A 23864-nucleotide genomic window follows, 5' to 3' on the forward strand; every position below is an offset into this window, starting at 1 on the left:
CGCCAGTTTTGGTGAGTAAGCTGCATGAGCAATAGCCCTCCAGTTGTCATCAAGGAAAATCACACTATGCTGCCTAATTTGTATTCAAAGCGTATTGTTGTACAGCACGCTTTAAATCGCCCAATTGTGGGTAGCGTTTACCGTTCAAGGTTTCACTAGGTTTCAGAAGATCATATCAGATGACACCTCATAGATCTCAGAAAATACAGAGCAGGGCTTGCTTGCCGAAGTGAGTTGGCGTTGCGGTCGATTTGTTCTTTTTTGCTTTGGATTCACGAAATTGACATACATTGGCAGTAATAATTCATAGCAAAAAAGATTTCCTTTTTGCCTTTCTCATATAAGAAGGTTATGCAATCACTGTGAAAACCGACTTTTGAACCGAGGCCCGGAGGGCCGAGTGTCGTATACCATTCGACTCAGTTCGTCGAGTACGCAAAATGTCTGTGTGTGTATGTGTGTGTGTATGTGTGTGTGTGTATGTGCGTATGTGTGTATGTAACGTTTTTTTGCACTAACTTTTCTCGGAGATGGCTGAACCGATTTTCACAAACTTAGATTCAAATGAAAGGTCTTGTGGTCCCATACAAAATTCCGGAATATTATTTGAATTATGGGGTAAAATGTGCAAAAAATTGTGAAAATAAGTGCACTAACTTTTCTCAGAGATGGATGAACCGATTTTCACAAACTTGGGTTCAAATCTTGGGTTCAAATGAAAGGTCTTGTAGTCCCATACAAAATTCCTGAATATTGTTTGGATCCGACTTCCGGTTCCGGAGTTATGGGGTAAAATGTGTAAAAAAATGAAAATATGTTTTCTAGCTTTTCTCATAGATGGCGCGACCGATTTTCATAAACTTAGGTTCAAATCATCTGGATCCGACTTCCGGATCCGGAAATATAGGGTAAAGTGTGTTAAAAATTGTATACCATCACTGAAAAGGACGAAAAACCGTAAAAAGTTTAGTAAATCGACCTCAAATCTTCTCCAATTAATAGTTTTTTTTATCAGCAGACGGTCAAACAAACCGATTTCGGTTATTGTTTTAAGGAATCGAAGAAAATTATTTTGAAGAAAACCACAGTATTATATATGATAGTATGATTGATATGAGAAAGGCATCATTACACCACTAGGTGGATTAAAACAGGTTTTTGTTTTTTCTTCAGTTTTTTCTCTGCCTATCAGTCATGCGGCACCCCAGTTTGTGCTCGCATCTCACACGACGCAGTCGAAAATCATTTACGGTCGCAAATCATATACGGTCGAAACAACAGAAACAAAGACAATACAGTACAGTGAACAATAGAGTGTACGGAATGGTCAAATACGATTTAACAAAGCCGGAATCTTGGCCTGCAAGACCAAATTCAATTTTTTATAGATTTCAAGCGTTGCAAAGTTAGACCAGCAGCAAATGAAATTGAAATCTTACTTAAAGAACGAATGCATCTAGACGATAATAAAGTAAGTGAGATAAACGTGAAAGCAATGCAATTGCATTCGCTTCGGTTAACAACGAGGTGCACAGTGTTGAGTGTGATAACATTAAATATAAAATCCCTGTGCACATGGTGGACAGTGCTATAGAAGTACGCGTGCATGACCTCCCCCCGCAGGTCACCGATCAGTACGTTCGGGAGAATATGTCGCGGTACGGTGAAGTCCTTTCCATCGAAAGGGAAGTATGGCGGAATTTTTTCCCCGGTATCCGGAATGGCGTGCTGGAGGTACGTATGCATCTACGTAAGGCAATTCCATCTTACATTATTTGTGGTCAAGGTAAAACGCTGATTATGGTCAAGGTAAAACGCTGATTACCTATGAAAATCAGCTGGTTACATGCCAGTTTTGTGAACAACCTGCACACTACGGTAAATCTTGCACCGAAACTGCGAAAAGGACATCTTCAACCAAAGACAAGGTCAACCGTTCAACAATGGAAACTAGTGAGCGCAGTACTCCTGTTTCACCATCAAACCAACCAGCAACTGCAACCAATGTACAACAAGGCGCATCTACAGCAACTAGCAACGAGCTCGAGACTGCGAACATCAAGGAAAACGAAAAGAAGACGAAAATCAACAACAAAACCACCGATGCGGCAATGGATGACGAGACGAGTCATGAACAAAGTGCCTCTCAACCCTCGCAGGAGAGAAATGGAAGCTCCACTCCTCCTAGAAAAAGAGTGACAACGAGATCCACTTCAAAAAATGTATTATTTAAAAAATCGGCTAATTCGGCCACGTAAAGCTTGTACGCAAATAGGCCTGAATAAAAATACCTTTTAAATAAAAAAAAAGTGATGCGGCACCCATCTTCCGATTTTTAAACCTTACCCCATGGTTTTCAAACGCAAAGATATGGTTAGCTGAGTCACATTTGATCGTTCTGCAAATTGACCATCACCTTCGTCCAGAAATCTTCCCAATCCGGTGGTCTGCCACGCTCTCTGTTTCAAACGTCAAAATCACCAGCACCGATTTTCAGAACCACTTTTGTCGTGAATACGACTTACTTTACTATGGGGCGCCTTTTCAAAATTAGCCATATGGAAGAATGGGCAGAACTTAATCGTGAATATCTCGACTTGTATTAATGGTAGCAACATAATTCTTTCACCATTTCATCAAAAATATGATCAGGAATTCAGGATAATATTTTGAACAGTGTGCGATAACCACAAACAACTCGAAATTTAAGTTTTCTTAAAATTTGAAAACAACGCGGAAAACTCTTTATTTTCGCTTGGGTTTTTCGCGCAAGGACGACAAGTCGGGCACATATCTTCAACTAAATGCGTATAAAAGGGGAACCGTGGTCGAAAATCGATCATTTCTTTTCGTGCGTTCGATGGAAGCAGACGTCGTGGGAGTGGAATCATCAACAAGCAGCGACGGAGAATGCACCTTCTGCGTGGTTAAAACCTCAAACGCTCAGGTCGCATCTCTCATTCGCTTGCTGGCCATCGAGGCGAAATGACCTTAACCAGCAGCAGCAGCGGGAGTTAACCAGCAGCGACGGAGAATGCACCTTCTGCGTGGTTAAAACCTCAAACGCTCAGGTCGCATCTCTCATTCGCTTGCTGGCCATCAAGGCGAGAACCAGCAGCGAAACTGAAACTGATTCTGAGTCTGTTATTGGATCTAAATTTAGGTCTTGAACTCAGGGTCCAGTTCTCTATTCCAGACTTCTATTCGGTTCTTCTTAAAACCATAATAATACTCCTAAAGAATTATGCGGAATTTACTTTACTGTACCTCTATACAACCCATTTTTGTCGTGAATACGACTCACTTTACTATGGGGTGCCTTTTCAAAATTTACCCTCTGAGAGAGTGATAAGTTTTTGATCGTGAATATCTATTGTTGTATCTAACGAATCAACATAATTCTTGCGCCATGCCGACATGGAAATATGATCACAATTTTATGATAAAATTTTCAGTTTTGTGACATAGTCTCAAATAATTCAAAATTAAACTTTTCTGAAATGTTTGGTATAAATGAGTATCAAAGAGGTTAATTCTTAAGGCGCGTTTGCCTTTCTCGTATTTTTAAAGCTCATAGCTCAGTGATCTATGAAAGGATTTTTATCATCTAACTACCAATAGAATCGAAATTTTTCAATTTAAACGTGTATAGCAAAAGCATTGAAGTATTTCGATAGTACACTATTGAAAAACCTGTCTCATTTGCTCCATGTCAACACCAGCCAATCAGAACGCGTTCAAAGGAAGAGAACAAAATATCTGCTGCTGTACAACAAATCGTCCGGGAAAAATGTTCCGAAAAGTGGTGAATATCACAGTGAGTTCCTAAATTTGGTCCTTCTGAATGCTAGAAACGAATCCCTACAGCATATTGATAGTTTCTTTCAATAAATTATGCAAATCCGAAATGAAATAATCGACAATAAAATTATGTATGCGACTATTTTTATAGCCGTTAGGACCGCCCATTAGTGAAAAAGCTACAAACGAAATCACATAAAAGGAAATCTCTTAACAAAAATTCAATCAGTTTGGATTCAATCGCCACTGCGAGCAGATGTGTTTTGTGTCGTCTGCACGCTTTCGACAAGAGCGATTAAGTCACAGCTGCCAGTCATTAGCATTGGAAAAAAAACAACGGTGGAGAGCATTGCACAATATCAGCCGTTCTAATGGCTCTAAAAGTTTTCTAAAGAACTATTAGGATTTGTTGTTCGCAAATCGTAGGGAAATATCCTCAGTTTACGGCAAATCAAGAACAGTTTGCTTAGATTTGTGCACTTTTCGCTGTGTGAAATTCACAGTAATCGAGATCAAGTGAAGCTTTCTTTGTTTTTGCGAAAAATGTGAAAAAGGGGAATGCGTGCATAATTCATACAATTGATATTCGGAAGTGTTAAGGAACATGTCAGTTGTTTTCGTATTCACGATATCCAGTTATGTCTCTGACATTACCCACCCGCCTTTTTGCACTGTATTTCAACAAGAGTTTATTTGCCGTATGCTTCCGCAAGCATTCGATATGATTCGGTAGACGCTTTATTCCATTGGTAGTAGATAAGCAATGATCTCCGCAGATTGTTATTTGTAGGCACAAATCCAACATTTTCATTACAGTAAAAAATCGGTTGTTGTGTAAAACTTGGATTAGAGGTTTAAAAGCGTCATCCACTGTCATCCATTCAACCGTTATCTACAATGATGATATATTCTACCATGGAAAATAATCGAGAGAATTATATTATTCGTGCACTGGGATTTAGAAATAAACCACATGGGATTTGAAATTCTTCCAAGACAACAAATTTCAATGAGCAACAACTTTATCTTCTGGCAGTAGATTCATAGGATACTAATTTTCTCTTATTTCTCATCATTTATACCTTTCATTCAACCGAAATTGATTAGTTAAGGCTGTTAGGCACAAATCGGATGAAATCTATTCGAATCGGTTACTCATTCCAAGCATAAATCGGCTAGCTTGAAACCACCAAACGACTAATTATCTATTTCGAGCGCCGTCTGTTAAATCCCATCCACAATCGTTTCGAAATGTATCAAGATTTCCGATTGAATACCGAGTGAAATGCATTCTATTCCTGGTCGATTGCTTGTCCAAGTCGGAATACAATCAGAAACCACAAATTATTACAAACGATCGATTTCAGTACGGTGAATACAACTATGTAATGAGAATCTCGAAAAAGCTACCGCAGAGTCGGTACTCGAACCCGTACCTAGCTCCTATCCCGGGAAATCGTTTTGCCAATTAAACTATCATGCATGTAAAACACATGACGAAATAACCTAATTGACTAGAAGAACCGTGCATACTTCGCTGTGCATTCAATTCATAACTCTATAGCAACCCCTCCGCCAACAATCACCACACTTCGCATCGCAAGTATATCTTCACTCTCTGCTTTGCCGTCAGACGTTGATTTGAGATTTGGGTTTCGCTGCCTACTCCTAATTACATATTTTCCGCAAATACCAATGCCACTATTTGATTATAAATAAAATTAAAATAGACTCAACATCATCGATTGTCCGCGGAATGCTTAACGGATGCATTCGTCTTCTTTTATTATTTTCACATTCAGGAATAGATTTTTTCTCTAGGATATCGATATACCTTCGGTGGTTCGATTGGCTAATATTTTGCAAGTATTACAGTTATCTCTTAAAAACAGACCGAGAAAAATTGAATGGGTGGGGTTTCAGAAAATAATCATGTCAAGCATAATATTTTCAGTAAAAGGACAAATTTCAACGCATTGTCGGTGGCCGGCTACTCAGAGCAATAAATTCATGACAATATTATTTGGAAAATTACTAACAAACTACATCCTATGATAAATATGAGAATTCAGAGGATTCCGTGGTTTCTAGTAGAAAAATTCATGAACATAACAATAATAAAGCAATAAAGCATAGTCGAGTATGATTCGTGGCATGGTTTTTACCTTTTTTTATAGATATAAAATATAGGTATGGAATTCACTCAAACTTTGAAGAATTTTCCGAAGCCCGGAGGGACGAGAATCATATACCAATCGAATCAGCTCGACGAACTGAGCAAATGTCCGTTAGTGTATATGCGTGTGTCTGTATGTGTGTTGTCAACAAAGAGGTCGAGATCTCAGAGATGACTGGACCGATTTTGATCAAACTTGTTGTAAATGAAAGGTCTCCCCGTCACCCTGAACGCTATTGAATGGTTTTGAGAGAGGATGTTTACTTTTTGAGTTATACGAAGTTTTATGTCAAAATTTACAGTTTTTTGACAATATCTGTCACAATTTATCTTAAAAACAGAATATGTTTTCACACTTAGGTTTCGCACGGTAATAGCGATTCCAACAAGCCATAGATTGTTAAAATATCGATATATTTGTGTAAGCAACTTTTCGCCTTATTCCAGTAGTAGGAGTTTTACGCGCTTGGTTATCGGAGCATTGTGAAACACAATTTTCAATACTGTTTCGTGCAATTGTTTCTTAGCACCTAGAAGACTATGCACAACACCCTTTTTCATGATGTTTCGATTTTAGTACGGTTCGTTTTTGGCAACATAGTCATTCGAACATGACATATGTATTAGAAAGATAGTAGTATTTCCAAATTCAAAACAATTTCATTTTTATATTGATTTATACTGCTTGAAGCAATAATTGCTGGAAGAGCACAACTTCTTACACCCTTATACCATTCGAAGAAGTTCGTTGAGATAAGCAAATTTGCGTGTGAAAAATAATTTCTTTAATTTTTCTCGGAGATGGCTTAACTGATTCCTACAAACTTAGATTCATATAAACAGTGCCATGCTCCCATATAAGGTTTTTGAATTTCATTTAGATCCGACTTCTGGTTCCGGAACTACAGGATGGTATATGTAATGAAATGAAAGTAATGTCACTCATTTTGCTAGTAAACGGCTGAAGCGATTTGGTCCATCTAACATTCTAATAAAAGGTCTTAAGGTCCCATTAAACTGCTTGTTTTTAATCAGATTCGACTTCCGGTACAGGAGATACAGGGCAATTAGTGTAAAAGTTTCACAAAAAATTGTCCGGTTTCTCGCGTTCCCAGATTTCGAGAGTCGAACTTATTCCAGTTAACTGATTCTCAAAAATTTCGAATCTAATGAAATGATCAACAATCCATTAGGCGAATTTAACTAACTTCGACTACACCGATTTCCGAGTTCCGTTTCCGAAAGCATCGGGAATAGAGAAACTAAAAGATGGCCAAAACGAATTTAATAAACAAAAATTCAAATTAAAATAAACTTATGGTCCCACATAAAATTGGTGAATTTTATCCGATTTCCATTTTTGAAATTACAGGGCGATGAGTTTTTAAAATTCAACCCGTCATAGAAGATGACGATTCCAAAAGTTCTTCAAAGTTGGGCTCAAAACTATTTCTATTTATTCGTCATACTAATTCATGAACATACGAGCTATTTTTGGTTATGCTGATCTCTGAATACCGTTTCTGGAAGTACCATGAATAATGAGATAATCTTTTAAGAGGAACTCACTTCTACATCTTATGGAATGCTTAATCGATTGTTACACGCTTAGATTAAAATGAATAATTTTAAGATTTCATACAATGTCTATCTTCTATTCGTCTTGCAGTTCCAAAATTTTAATAATTTAATCATTCAAATAATTTCATGAAAACTAACAAAAACAAAGAATATTCACGCGAAAAACACATGCTGATTGATAAAAAATGGTATCATCTCACTGCTAGGTGGTTGAAGCACGTTTGTTGTATGCGCCGAATGTTACTGTATTATCTACGATCTGTGAAAGTTTGGATAAGTTTTTTTGTTGAAGAAGAATTTCATGTCACAGTAACTCTCAGAATTTTCATTTTTCGGAAGTTAATTTATTATCAAATAAAACCGAACTATGTACACTTGAACAAAAAATAAAAAATAGTCATATTTTCCGGGGCGATTATATGCCTTCTGACCCAGTGCTAATCCTGGAGGTATGAATTGTTTCATGCTCCTGTCTGACGCGCCCTAAGGCTCATCAAGCCAAACTGAAATGAATTATGCTATTATACTTATTTCGTTTATTGTCTTGCTCATTGAGGCTCGCAAAAAAAACGAAAGAGATATTGAGCTTTGTGTGGATGAAACTTAACAAAAACAAATGAAATTTAAAACAATCACCGTTGTCAACTCGAAGAATCAAAATGTAAAAAAATAATTGAAGTACGAATCAGCAACTCCCACAAGCGCTCTTACTTCTGTCGTGTATTTCACTGATTCCTATATTTCGATTCGTGTTTTTTTTTCGGCGCAGAGAATCTGCAAAGATGATACCCGTTCTGTCAGTGGCACTGTGTCACGGTGGGCCAAATGCGGTAAGCTGAATTGAGTGCGGATGATGGTGGAAACAGCGAAAACCGCGGATTGTCAGTAATCACGTCGGTATAAGTGCAAGGGTGAATTAGTCTCTCTGTGTGTGTATTGGACCAGTGCAGAACCGGTTCCATGTGGACAGACCTTGTAGGGAGTTTTGTGAAAGTGTGTTTTGCGGCCGGTAAACCAAGCAGAACCAACCGGTCGGGAAGACTTGTGTTCCAAAAAGGCAGAACCACGAAAACAAAAAAAAACAGCGGGCGGCAGTGATTCGAATGAAATTGATTTCGTTCGCGCACGCAAGGGCGCCGACAAGCTACAGCGAAGTTAATGTTTGCGGTTTCGGGATTTTATTACGACTACATCCAGGATCGATTCTCAAATCATTATCGAAATGAAGAAATGTTTACCTCTCGCTTCGCTGAAAATGTAGATTTCCGGTCAATTTAGCACACATACGTCAACATTCGTGCAAGTAGGCGTTCGACCATTTCTACTACGATCATAAAAATTAGACATTAACTGTAATGAAAAATTAGCACTAGTGCCGAAGAAGACCAACAGTTTCTCATTCGGATCTGTAAACATTCCAGCGCGTTGCATTTTGCCATCAGAACTAATAAAACCAACCGATCCATCCGCCGTCCGTTCTGTGCGACGGGAAATGAAACACACGAAGATGACATCACGTTTTGATGTTTGTTCCATCGTTACCTACGTCATCGTACGGTATTCTGATATATGGAAGTGTTTTTCTGATGCTGATGTGTACCAACTCGGGTACAGATGTGCTGGCCTTGCGAAGCTGGTGAACTAGTGCTGCAAAAATGTTTACAGCATGTTCACCGCGTTCCCTTGACTAATCCTTCATTGGAGATAGTTTTTAAAGGATATTTGATAACTATATTGAGTAGTATTGGTTTTGTTAAACAATTCTTATATTTTAAGTTTAATTTTTTTGAATTTATGAGTTATGATGTTGCTCACTTGGGAAAAAAGTCTTCGAAATCTCTATTTGAATAAATCAATATAATAAACTAAAAAACAGGCACGAGCTAGTTATCTTTAATTGTTTTGCTTAAGAGGAAGTGTGAGTAATTAATCAGAATATAGATTTTTTTCTGTCATACAATCACTATTGTATGCATTGAAGGTCATCAAAAGGTGAGCACACAAGTTCCTATCTCATGTTTCCCCGTGTGTATGTGATGACATTTGGTCAATAGAACGGCGTCGACTAGGTGCTATCGTCTTCTGTGTAGTAGAAAAATGAGAATATGTAAATTTGGATTCCAGCCATTGTATTTAAAACCCTTGTTCACTTGTTTATTTGTTTTCATAAAAACCATCTACAAAAATTCTTACATTATTCATAGATTAGCATTTTTTATCAATGAAACAACAAAATACGTCTTATGAGTAAGAGTATATGAATCCATTAGATGCAAGCATTGCATTGAGGCGGGGCTGGTCGATGGAACGGTGACCTCGGAACATTTACTCTGTATACAAAATGGGTTATCGGACTAAAGCAATTGGTATGTTTGAGCAACCTGACTTTGAAATTTTATTGGCCATATTTAGTCTTTTAGCCGCCTTCTACATTCAACTTGCTTGAATTCAAGACATTAGGTCTGAATGTACTAGATAATGGTAACCATGTGAAAACATTATGCACAGACTTCAGCACAGCATTTCGCGTATTAATATACTTCTACAAATAATGAAAATAGGTGAGTGGGTATTGTCAGAGACATAATCGGATTGACGTGCTTTCTAACAACAATGGCTCGTTGAAACTCAATCTGTACCATTATTATAGGTCTTTTTTATGCGGTTTTTTTAACGCGACTTTTTTTATGCGGATTTTCAGAGTTATGCGGTTTTTTTATGCGGTTTTATTTTATGCGTTTTTTTATGCGGTACGTAAATTCGCATAAAAAAGACATCAGTGTATAATAAGAATAAGTTCAATATCAAATATGTTGACGCAACGATAGTATAGGAAATACTAAAAATAGTTCTTCAAAATAACGGATGAATATTATGTCTAGTATATGTCCCGGGTTGGCGGTTCAATGCGTAGGGCACTTGTCTTACAAACCAGTTGTCGTATGTTCGAGCCCCGACCTGGAAGGATTCGTAGTGTCAGTAGCACCAACCATGCAATGTTTCTGTACACTCTGAATCGGCTGCGAAGTCTGTTGAAACCGAAGGTCAAATTCCACTACAGGAATGTAATACCAAGGCTTTGTTTTTATCTATAACCTAGAATCGTAATCTTAATGTAATTTAGTTAATGTTTCAATTACTCTTTTTTATTGTCAGCGCAATCAGTCGTCGCTTGTACACAACCCTGTAATTATTTTACTAGTCTAATATGATTAAGATGATCGCTTGGTGGATATTAGCATCCATGTACGAGGTTACAATTCGAGGAACGCAGGGTTGTTTCTAATTTTCGTCTAATACGTCAATGAAGATATTGCGTCAGAGTGCAACTATAGTGTTGCTTAAGTGAAATTAATTTTCACCTCCTTATAGGGCACTAGGTTTCGTTAGTTATAATTTTCGAAATATATAGATTTTTATTTTAAATACTTGGCATCCCTGTCCCGGCTCCATATAAAGGTTTTTTCGTTGATTCGAAACGACACCTATACTAGTATAAAGATGTTGTCCACATCAATACTTTCATTTTTGCATTGCGTGTGAACGTTACCCGTCGTAATTGAATGTGTTAGGGATGGTGCAAACTTTTTTTCAACTTTCATTTTGAAGTATCCTATGCCTTTGGTAAGAAATGAAGAGAAAATTCAAATGATTATTTATGATGATCTGTGGGACTGAAAAGTGCCTTGAATTGCCATGACCGATGGGATCTGCATTCAAGCAGAACTGAGATGAATCTTGGAGTGTACGCTCGGTAAACTCGTCCAAAATTTGACCTGGAATTCATTGTGATTTCCAATTGGATTACAAATAAGATGAAACAATCGATTCCAGGTGGAATCAGCAGGTGCATTTGGAATTCACATTGAGTTCCGACTCAAATCCCGGACGACTTAACTTAGCAGCGATGTTTTCAAACACGGCGCTCCCATGAAACTAAGACGACTTCCACACTGGAAACGCAAATTGCCTTTGAAAAGTGTTCTACCAAAATTTCTTTGCATAATTCCGTAGCTCGCTTAATTCTAGTAGGGTTAGCAGGTCTTTGATGAGGTCTTGCTGTGTGTCCTGCTGCGGCAGTTCTTCTGAAAACATTCTGCTGCTCGCTTCATTTCAAAAGCGTGAGACCTTCGGTGCTGCTCTTCCGTATGTCTCGCTTCGACATCCGTTGCACAGAAAATAATGGGAAAAAGTTGAATGTTCATCTTTTATACCGATACAGTTGTACAGCAGCAAATATTTTGTTTTCTTCCATTACGCCAAAAATGGTTCGATCATTCGAATGATGCGTTGTTATAAACAAAATTGTAATATAATTGACCTTAATATGTAAAGGAACCAGTTTAAATTACTTCTTTGGAAGTAAGGCATAGGGAAGTAAATTGTTACTGTGTAGATAATTTTTCCAATATATTTAATGGATATACCTTTCGCTTCATTCAAATCGTTCTCACATGAATTGCTTGAATGCAAATTCTCTGCACTGCACGAACAAATATAATTTATAAGCCGAGGACGTTTTGTGTCTGCTGCAAGATGTTATCAAAGCGAATTCTACTCCGGTAAGCGTTAGTTTTCTTCTTTGATATAAAATATAGTCCCAGTATGTGAACTTTCCACCATCATAGGGCTATGATATTTCACTTTTCTACTTTTTAAGACATAGATAGACAAAAGGAAACCCCATTCCTTGTTCATAAGCCAGAGTTTAGCAGTACCACAAGTAAGCTTTTTTCCCCTCCAAATTACCAAATTCTGTACGGCTAACTAGCCGAAATCTGTTTCATCCGAGACGTCAGCTCAGACATTACACTTCAGTGTAATAGCAAAAAGTGTTTTGCAAATAGCATTAACTTTACGTAAACAAGTAAACTTTTTTTCTCCTTCAAGTTACCAGAATCACAAAGTTTTTCTACTCATAATTCGAAGTGATAGCGCCAACACAAATTTTATCATGCAATTTCATTCGATTGACACACAAAATTCAAAGAATCTCCCGTTTTCGTTGCACCGTCATTCACAAGCGACACTCAAAATGCAAACAAACCAACTCCGTTCGGTAACTATCTAAACAAAATGACCTCTGCTGACAATAGAACCGAACGATCCAAAATAAGCGGGACAACAATATAAGCAATTCTTTTAACGATTTGGTGACTTCAGAAAAAATTCAAATCAACGCTATTTGCAATTGAGCGTTGTTGCCGCCGGCTTCTTTATTCAGAAGATAGAAGAAATACATCAAAGAAGCGGAAAAAATTGTGCCCCATCTAACGGACATTCAAATTTATGTTCATGAATTACTGTGAATGGTTTAGACGAAGGAATAGCTTATTCTTTATTCACGTACAGTGTGAAAACATTAATAAGCTATAGTTAGAAGACCGTACTCTTTCTTATTTCGGTATTTCCTGTTTATAAATACTGTTCTTAATGTAATACTCTTACACCTAGGTTGGTTTGCCAAACCATATCTGTTTGTTCTTCATGACGACACAAACATTTCGATAGGGTTTTATAAGATTCTGGTCAAAGTCATCTTGAAGGTCCAGCTTTCTGTGATCCAATGCAAACATGTTCTCGGCGAACTTCTTGAGGTTTGTATGGACAGTGTTTTGAAGAAAATCGGTACTGTTTTATTCGAACCCACACCCAAAAAACCTGTTTTAATCCACCTAGTGGTGTAATGATGCTTTTCTCATATTGCTCATTACATAATAAATATTATTGTGCAGTACGCAGAAATAACTATTTCGTATGAAGCTGAAAAACTTTTCCTTTGAACCTATAAGTTTGCGAAAATTGATTTGTCCGTCTTGAAGAAAAGCTAGTGAGAAACAGTTTTTAAACACTATTTCCCATCCTTCCAAAACCGGATTCAGATGACCGGAATAGCCGATTTGTTGGTTCGTTCGCCAGCAACAAATGTGACCTTCAAATTGGAACAGTTTTGAACCTAGTTAAACCTAGACTTACTATCTCATGCTCTATTTCGACTAAACCAATCAAACGAAGCGAACCTGCGTTTCTGTTACTTTTTCATATGTAAGTCAAGCTAAACAGCATGAATCAGCACCATAAATCATGTAGTAGGATTATTTTTATTATCGTTATAATTGACATCACTACACCACCGGTACGGTTATTACTGCACTACCGGCTGTGAAAATTTCAATTCATTGACATTCTCTTATTTTTTCGGTCACACTTATCATAAAATAACTAAAATTTATATCAACCGCAGCACCGTCCTTTACCAATATCACACACCAGTTGCAGACATTGGTAGCCATTTCGTTTTCTTTATAGCGTGTACAAAATAGAACAAAGCACGCATCGTTCGTGTACATATTGTCATTCTAAATGGCGGTTTGAAAGCTTTGACACTCATCGCCCTGTAACTGCGGAACCGGACGTCGGATCCGGGTGAAATTTCACAGTAGGTTTCGAGACAATGTGAGCTTTAACTTAAACTAAGACTTGGGAAAATCGGTTCAAGCATCGCAGAGAAATCGAAGTGAGTTCTATTTTTGGAGTTTTTTTTTTCATTACTTTCGGTGCTTCTGGAACAGGAAAAGGGGGGACCAGTAGTGCCGAATTAAGTTTATATGCCAAAAAAACTAACAATTTCTGCAAACTAGAAGAATTTATCAGACAGTTTGATGGGATTTGTACCTGTTTTTGACCATCGTTTGTGAAAAAATACTCATAAAATTAGTAGTTTTCCACTTATCACGCTTTAGTTCCGGAACCTGAAGCCGGATCCAGATAAAATGTTCCAGAAATTTTAAGGAAACTACAAGACCTTTCTTTGAATTTAAGTTTAAGAAAATCGGTTCAGCCATCTCAAAAAAAAAATGAATGCATATTTTTTCCATTATCACCCTGTATCTCCGGAACCGGAAGTCGGATCCTGATGAAATTCAATAGCAGGATACGGGACCATGAGACCTTTAATTTGAATCAAAGTTTGTGAAAACCGGTTCTGCTCCGAGAAAAGTGAGTGCATATTTTTGTTACATACATACACACATACACTCACGGACGGACACACACAGTCATTTGCTCAGTTTGTCGAGCTGAGTCGAATGGTATATGACATTCGGCCCACCGGGCCTTGGTTCAAAAGTCGGTTTTCACTGTGATTGCATAGCCTTTCTATATAAAAAAGGCAAAACCGGTTTATCAAAAAAAAATTGTTTTTCCTTATGCCTCTTTTTCATATTTTCAATATGAGAAAGGCAAAGCCGGCTTTTCAAAAATATCGCTTATGCTTCTTTTTTATTTGCTATTAAAATAATTTTAATTTAAAAACTTGAACTCTTTTCTTGTGGAATAGAAATAGTATCCGTGGTAGCGAAAATATGCAAGAAAACTTTACTTTCATCAGCACCAGGCAAGAAACAAATCGAAAAGTATTGATACATTTGGGAAAATTTTTTTTCAAAAGTCAAAAATTGAAACTGTAAATCATTTGCAGTTCGTGAAACAAGTCTGCCATTGAGACATTTGAGTCCTTCAATGTACTGTGCATCATCGGTTAGGTTATTTTTAAGGCTATCTTCCGTATAACCTTATACCGCACTAACTTTCTCAACTAAACTCACAGTCATCGATCTGTTTCTTCCTATCATTCGTCAGGGAGAGACATTTGAGAATTGTCTTGTTCCTTTTTATGCACTGAGAACGGCAATAATCTCCAATGTTCCAACAGCGTGAATTCCTATTTGATCAGTGATTCGATACAAATCCTTTATTATGGAGAAAATTTTATGTAGTTGATTTAACACAATTTACTTTTTAAATCTAAACATTTAGGGGTTGTTGTCATAAAGTAAACGGTTACTTAGTGACCAAAAACCCCTAAATGTTCACATTCTGCGGCAGAAAGTCAGTCATCACTCGTTTTCGTTTAAGCCATCGAAAAGATATCATCCCGGTGAAATATCTGAAAAGTGTAACATAATTCGTGTAAAATTTACTGGCTTAGTGGTTTAAATTGCACTGTTATGCGGAGACCGCAATTCAATTGGAACTGCTTTAAGCACTGATGAACCAAAGGCGAAACGCGAAGAAAAGGAAAGTTTTCAAATCCGTTTTTTGTTGCCATGGAATAAGATGTTAAGATTTTACTACTGGTTATTATGTAAATCCCAACAAAAATGTCTTCCATAGAATCGTTTTAGGCTACTTTTTCAGAATCTTTAGTACAGAGTTTTTAATAAATTTGCATTCTTTTCTACTTTCATAGTAGAATCTGTACAACAGGATCGCATTCGTTTTCATTCAGTAATGACTAATCGATGCCATCCGACGAGGTTTCAAATTAAAGAGTTGAATTACTGTATCCAATAAAATTTTATTACAAAATAATATGATGTAATAAGGAGGGAGAGATATATGAACTAAAAGAAGTTCGATCTCCATACAGATCCAATCAATGATAGATTCGTGCAACTGATAAGTAGTCCCAGAGTGGTAGTTTAAAAACTATGTCTCAAGGTCAAGTGGATTGATTCTGTTCGCGACACGACTAAAATAAGAGCTCGATAAAATGAACAGAATGAAAGTGGGCAGTAATTGAATTAAAATGTAGAAGAATTGTTGGAAAAGCACTTCTTCACTTCGATTAAGTCACCAGCTGATTCCAATGTATAACTAACGACAACAGTGAACCAATTGCCCTTCACTCTGCGTAATAACAGTATCCTTCCCTGCCCAAGGTTATGAGAAGAAAGTTCATTCTTTTTTTACACAACATGTTTAACAATAAGCCGGCTCTATTCAGCCTTTATGCTTTTGAGTCGTTTGAATAGAAGGAATGGAGAAATGAAATGATTTTTTAGTAGTATAGAAGCAATATTCATGAAATAGCAAAATAGCACGTGTTTTCAAGTTCAAAAAATACTTCTATCTTGCGATCAATCTAAATTCAAAATCCTGGTGTATCAGAATTAAAATGTTTTCAGTTCTTCAAGCGCCTCTGAAGTACAGTTGGCACTCCTCCCTCACTCCTGTTCGAATTTCAAGTAACTGGATTAGCTAGTTTTCACTTTCCTTGTTTATGTATCTGTCATCTCGAAAAATTTTATTACGCATCTAAATAAAAACTTTTCTCAGTTTCGGTGGCCACGCTTCGGTAGAAACTGAAGGCCTGACGATAACACTTTCATTATCATCGATTACCCACATTTTTTTTCATTCACATGCATTTGCCTACCGCAAACAAACGGCGGTCAAGCAACGCCTTTTCCTAGGCGATTGATTGGTGAAAGTGAAGCAACCACGTCAATCATTCTCACAATCTGCCGGTAGCAAGAAATAGTTATGCAATTTTCATTATTGGATTTCTTCTTTTGCATGGTGCTGTGATCATGCAGGAATTCAATCGACATCGATTTTTTTGTCATCCTAAACCGGTGTTAGTTGGAGTGTGTTTTGTAACCCGTGTCGGCTTGATGTAATGCGATTCAACTTGAGGATATATCGTGGACATTACATAGCTTTCCAATTCTTGTTTTGCTTCTAATCCTTGCTTTTACGCTACTGGTCAAAGATTATCGACCCGAAAATTACAGCTATATGGAAGAGCTCCAGAATTCACGGTAGGTTTTTTTTGCTTACGAGACATATAAGGTCTACTGACAGTTACAGACTTTGAAGGTGTAGGTGTTTGTTTATGTGTGCACTTGTACCAAGAACAAACAAAAACCGGTCCCAATTTTTTTTTTTGTTTGCCAACCGAGCAACATTTGCTGACCAAACACGAGATCGTTACGTAAACATTTACTCGTATCATTGAACATTTTGCTTAGCCGACCTGACTCGGAATTAAAAAATATACATATGTGGCGTGAGATAACGCGAAATTGCGAAAATTAGCACATCGTATCCAGCGAATACCGCTTTTATCTTATCAGAAAATACATTCAGATAGGTGAATATTGATTTTGTCAACCTTCAAGCAGAGAAGACAATTCCAAGATATATTTTCTGATGGTGATACTCCATACTAAGTAAGTTTAAATTGAATTCCTGTTTTAATCCTCCTAGTGGTGAAATGGTGGCATTCTCATTGACGATTATATGAAATATCAATGAAATTCTCTTACGGAAATTTTCAGCACTTTTTTCTGACGCAGAAACCATAAACAAAAAAACAACATTGCCAAAACAAGTTTTGTTTTCGATTATAGCGATTTTAACCTTAAGGTCATTCGCCTCTTCGGACCAGAAAAACTTTTGACCTTATGTGCGGGAGTTGGGAAGCGAGCCCACCTGGGCTGCGTGAAAGGCATCGACTTACCCATCACACTATACCCGTCCCCACCAAAATGAGTTGTTTTGATCATCAACTAAGAAGACCTTTCTCATTGCTTAGATACGAATTTTCTAGATTTCGTATCATTTACGCGCCGTCGTTTAGCATACGGCTTGAAATTGCTAACACTCACCACTCTGGAATTATGGAGCTTGAAGTAGGATCCGCATAAAATTCAACAAATCGGTTGTCATCTCGGAAATATCCATGTATGTTCGTTTTTTAATATTCTGACCACTACCTTCATCATCATCATCACACTACTACCTTCAATGTTTCCGGAAACGGAAATTAGGAATCGATACAGTCAAAGTGAGTTTGTCTGGTCATAAACTAATAAGGTTAAGGGCATCTTCACAATTTTAATTGTTTGAAATCATAACTCAACCCTCAGTAATTCCGGAACCAGAAGTCGGGCCCTGATAAAGTTTAATAAACTCCAAAGAAATCGGTATAAATTCTACTCCGGAGTCTTTCTACTATTACTTCCGGAACTTCCGCCCGATCAAAAACTAACAAGACCAACAAATTAGAAAAATCCAGAGATACATTTTGAAAATTTCAAGCCCATTTTCCTTGAAAGTTTTAAATTTTCGTCAATCATCAACCTGTAACTCTGGAACCAAAAATTGGATCAGAAAAAATAATTACAAGACAATTTCCTATGAAACAAAATCATTAGAACTTTCATGTGAATTAAAGTTTGAGAAAATCGGTGTATCCATCTCTAAGAAATCGATGTTTGTTCCATTTCAGTGTTTTTTGAATACTACTTTCGATTCTTTTTTTTTTTGTAAGTAGTCACAGTGACAGCAGTCCCTTGCTTCAGTTCTACACTGGACCCTTGATAAGATTTGCTTCTATACGCTTCTATTTTAAATCAACACACGGATGTCCCTAGGCTATGGTGCCCACTTGGTCACTGTTTTTATTGTGCTGATTCAAATAGATTGTATAAAATTGTCCTTATAACGTGTGGTTGTGTTTTTTAGTTCAGTTGTTGTTTTTGTAATGACAATGGTCGTTGATCTGGTTTTGTGATAATGTAAATTGTGGTATGGTCTGTATGGAATGTAATGGTAATAATTGTAATAGGAATATAATGAAATAATAATGTTTTAATGGTTATAACGGGTGATTTTTTAAGAGCTTGAGAACTTTTTTAAACAATAAAACGCATAAAATTTGCAAAATCTCATCGGTTCTTTATTTTAAACGTTAGATTGGTACATGACATTTACTTTTTGAAGATAATTTCATTTAAATGTTGACCGCGGCTGCGTCTTAGGTGGTCCATTCGGAAAGTCCAATTTTGGGCAACTTTTTCGAGCATTTCGGCCGGAATAGCCCGAATTTCTTCGGAAATGTTGTCTTCCAAAGCTGGAATAGTTACTGGCTTATTTCTGTAGACTTTAGACTTGACGTAGCCCCACAAAAAATAGTCTAAAGGCGTCAAATCGCATGATCTTGGTGGCCAACTTACCGGTCCATTTCTTGAGATGAATTGTTCTCCGAAGTTTTCCCTCAAAATGGCCATAGAATCGCGAGCTGTGTGGCATGTAGCGCCATCTTGTTGAAACCACATGTCAACCAAGTTCAGTTCTTCCATTTTTGGCAACAAAAAGTTTGTTAGCATCGAACGATAGCGATCGCCATTCACTGTAACGTTGCGTCCAACAGCATCTTTGAAAAAATACCACACCAAACAGTGCATTTTTCGGGATGCATGGGCAGTTCTTGAACGGCTTCTGGTTGCTCTTCACTCCAAATGCGGCAATTTTGCTTATTTACGTAGCCATTCAACCAGAAATGAGCCTCATCGCTGAACAAAATTTGTCGATAAAAAAGCGGATTTTCCGAATGGACCACCTAAGACGCAGCCGCGGTCAACATTTAAATGAAATTATCTTCAAAAAGTAAATGTCATGTACCAATCTAACGTTTAAAATAAAGAACCGATGAGATTTTGCAAATGTTATGCGTTTTATTGTTTAAAAAAGTTCTCAAGCTCTTAAAAAATCACCCAATAGTAATAACAATAATAATAATCTTTTGAATGGGTTGACCTGTTGGGTACTTGATGTTTTTTTGCATACTTGCTCTACTTCTCTGTTATTATATTATAGTCGTTTCTTTTTTTAAATATTTCTGGTATTCTGTATAATTCTTCTTTTCCAAGTTTAAGAGCTTCTCTTAGTTCGATTTTTTAGTTTTCTCAGTGTGAATTAATTTCATATGGAATAGAAATGTTGAGTTAGTAATTATTTACACATGCAATTTACCCATACATATACATATGCATATGCAGGTAAGCATACTCATGCACATACATACATACATACATACATACATACATACATGTACATCGTAACATTGAGCTACTGTTTCTATTCTAATAGATTCTGACTAGGGTTAATGTACCAATAATCATCTCATTTGTAGAGTCACCATGTTATTTTACCGATTTCTCGACTTTCAATTAATGCATTGTTATAAAATCGACTACAATATCTGTGCTTCGGATTTGTGAAGCACTACCGCAGAAAAAGTAGTTCGAAAATAGATGAGATGACTAATAGAGCTGAGATAAATGAGGGTACCGTTACCCTACTTTTATCTCTACTATTGGTCGATCGTTAGTCCTGAGCTGAAACGGTGGCCTTCATTACCGTTCTTCCATACACTTTCTCTTACACTTCACTCACAGATCATCTCACCCATCAGGTCTCACATGAAAACGACACAACCTCACAAAATGAACTGGATGAACATTGTTTGACAGCTATCAGTGGTTTGCTCATTTGTTCAGTCTGTATTATTTTATTCTATTCTACAATATTCTATCTTATTCCACAGTATTCCATGGTACACAAACCACCAATAAACGTTAAAGATGGACTAGATTTACCGTTCGTCATCGTGTGAAACCCAATTGGGATACGTTCACGTCACTTAATTCACTTAATTTCCACTGGTAATAAGGGCCGGTAGTGTGAAAATGAAACATAAAACAGAGCTCAGTTAAGCCCTACCGGCCTCTCCAAACCCCGGATGTTTGGAGCGTAATGCAATCAACATCTTATTCAAGTCGTTCCGTATTTCATTCATTAAATTCAATAATTAAGATAAAGCTGTAACATATATCTATGTTAAATTCTAACTCTAATTGATTGTATCTGATGATGTTTGAAATACCGTCAAGCCCACCAACCACGGGAGGGAATACTACTTTCGATTCTTCCGGAATCTAAATTCGCTCTTTTTTACATCGTTAGATATGGAAACACACTCTTAATATTGACATTTTTTACTCAGCCCTGTAAATCCGGAACCAGGAATCAGATCCATTAAAATGTAGGATTTTCTTAGATCATAAGACCTTCAATCGAAATCTAATCAAATCAAAATCCAGTCCAGCCATCTCTGAGAAATTATGTAGCATTATTTTAATTTTTTATTAGTATTACCCAATTATTTCGGAATCGCATTAGCATTAGAGACCGCCCATGTGTTGCTACTCCGTTATTGATCAGAACAATTAAAGTTGCAGAATGTTTTCTTGCTTGGGAACAGCACGTAGTTTCACATTGCGTAAACTGCAGTGACGCCGGAATGCCACGTCCGAATGCAGATCTACTTGGAAAGGAAAGATTGTTAGTTCAATGCATGTTGCTACCAGAAACCGAGGAATCCTCAGCATTTTCACCTGCATCACAGGAAGGGGTCGTTTGTTAGTAAATTTTCGAAATTTTGCAATTTTATCGCATTTCGCATTAATATGTGCTTCCTGCTAAAATACGAAATTTCTTCCGAAACCCGTAAAACTCCGAACAGTCGGAAGGTTCGCTATAAATTCATACATTTAAATCATAGTGAAAAAAATCCGAGATCTATTACCTAACCAAAAAAAAAAATACCAAATGGATTCTCCTCGTAGTTTAAAATATATTTACATACGTCCTTGTGAAGCACGGTCGCAAGAAATATCTGCACGGTTATAAACTTCACGTGCGCGTCTGAAATTTAGCGTTTGACCCAAATAAAAATAGATCCATTGATCAAACGTTCTCCAAATAATCGACTGAGTTTAGTCTAGCCCGATTTTTAGTAAAGAGAGATATAATAAGACATTGTACAGAAGAAAAATGTTGAACATCTCTAAGGAACGATCTTATCAGCATACTGTTTCTCCTATTCGCATTGCTCTATGCAACGCGAGATGACACACCACTACTGAAAAAATGAACACTCGCTTATGGATTTGCTGCAGGCCAATTTTAGATTTTCAGTTTGAATTACACGATTGACTTGTAAATTTTCACACATTCCTTATAAATCTGATAACACTGACAATGATATTCAGATGACGCTTCGATCGGTTGACATTATTTAGTTTTGGGAGATAAATTCGCAGTATCCGTCGCTTGAGCATTTTTCAGTTTCGCGAATCAGCATTTTTAAATAAAACTTTTAACACATTTTTCAACATACATACTTGTTACAGCTGCACTGTCACTCAAAATAACTGTTTCGACCAATCACTTCTCTTCGGACTGTGGATCATTTTCTCAGTTATATTTACAATATTTTTGCCAACGGTTAGCATGGACACTGAACAGCAATAGTAGAGCATTTGATAGACTATTCATTCTTTAGTTTATCAACAGAAAAATGTGACTACCTAAGAAAACCAAAGGTAAATGAAATCGAGTATAAAGTTTAAAAAAAGATATTAACTGTAATTTTAACCATTTTAGATTATTACACTGTATCAATTTGAAGGCGATAAATGATCGAATGAAATGATCGTTTATCAAAAATAAACAACGATTATTAAAGTCAGTTGTACAGATGCGCGACAACCAATCCGACGGGTAAGGCTAACCTCATTTTCCTTAATTTAATTAGTCGCATACTCTATAATTAATTAAATTCTCCGACTTTCTTTTGTCTCCCCGGCATCACAAATGAAGTTCACCTGACATAGGCCCATTTGGTGGCTTCCATTTTTATTCGTCATGTCTAAACATACACTGTTGAGGTAGTCATGGTAGTAGTAACAAAAATGCTAGTTCGAAAGAAAATTCACTGTTAATAAAACGAGGCGTATTTTCTGCGATTAAATATACTATCTGTTATGTTTGTTCGGAAGACGTGGGAATACATCATCTGTAAATGTCTTATAGCAGTCCAACCGATTCGATCTCTTATTTGTTGATAATCAATAATTGGATGCACTACCCTAGCTTGGTTGTCTGCTTCGTGTGGTGTCTCTACGCTCGAATCACTCCTATTCACATTTCGGTGGCTGAAATAATGACTGCAGCATGGTGCCTATTATCACATTCAACCAGCGGCACTTTTTTTGGATTGTTTTGGTTGTTAGCTTTACCACTTAACTCGCTTTTATGAGTTGGGGTTGAATAAATTGTGGTGTTTTTTTTTTTGGAGATAGCTTCAAACCTTTAGCCCAGTTTGATACAAGTGTATGATATTAGGACTGAAACACGAAAAAATCTAAAACAAGTAAAAGGATGAAGGCGGAGTTAGAAGATTAAATGCAATATTTGAAAATTAACATGTTTTTTTAATATTATTCAGATATTTATTTTTTTCGGTCCAAACCTAGTGTTCGGGTCCGTAGTTTTATATTATCGATACTAGGAACTTGCTGCCTAAATTCGTTTGGAGATTGTCGTCTTAGATATAGCTGACGAGACACCGAATTTCTTATTCAGCCACCCGCTACAAGTCAGACGCTGTTAAGCACCGCTCCTAACACAGAAGGACACAGAAGTAATGACGCGAACGCACTCTACTCCTTATACTCTGTCTCTGTCAGCACACAACCAAGCATCCACCGAGGTTGGTTACCCCTTCACTTAACTTATTAGTATCCCAGTCGGTACCACGAGAAGAAAGGTATTATTAAGATACCCGGAGTACCTATGGTACCCATTATCAAATCATTTATTTATTTTATTT

The 23864-nt window shown here is 37.0% G+C and overlaps 2 protein-coding genes across 8 annotated transcripts in view; one reads left to right on the forward strand and one right to left on the reverse strand.

Annotated features, from left to right (window-relative positions):
• Nucleotides 1–23864, reverse strand: part of LOC131429415 (ankyrin-3-like) — a 164665-nt gene that overhangs the window by 125021 nt on the left and 15780 nt on the right. The gene's annotated exons all lie outside the window — the stretch shown is intronic.
• Nucleotides 1–23864, forward strand: part of LOC131429416 (zinc finger protein 569) — a 141219-nt gene that overhangs the window by 74977 nt on the left and 42378 nt on the right. For both annotated transcript variants that reach the window (XM_058593511.1, XM_058593510.1), the window contains 2 exons: nt 22384–22575; nt 22637–22753. The gene's annotated coding sequence lies outside the window, so the exon portion shown is untranslated. The remainder of the gene's footprint in view (nt 1–22383; nt 22576–22636; nt 22754–23864) is intronic.

The sequence above is a fragment of the Malaya genurostris genome, chromosome 2 (genome assembly GCF_030247185.1).
Source record: "Malaya genurostris strain Urasoe2022 chromosome 2, Malgen_1.1, whole genome shotgun sequence".
NCBI classification, from domain to species: Eukaryota; Metazoa; Arthropoda; class Insecta; order Diptera; family Culicidae; genus Malaya; species Malaya genurostris.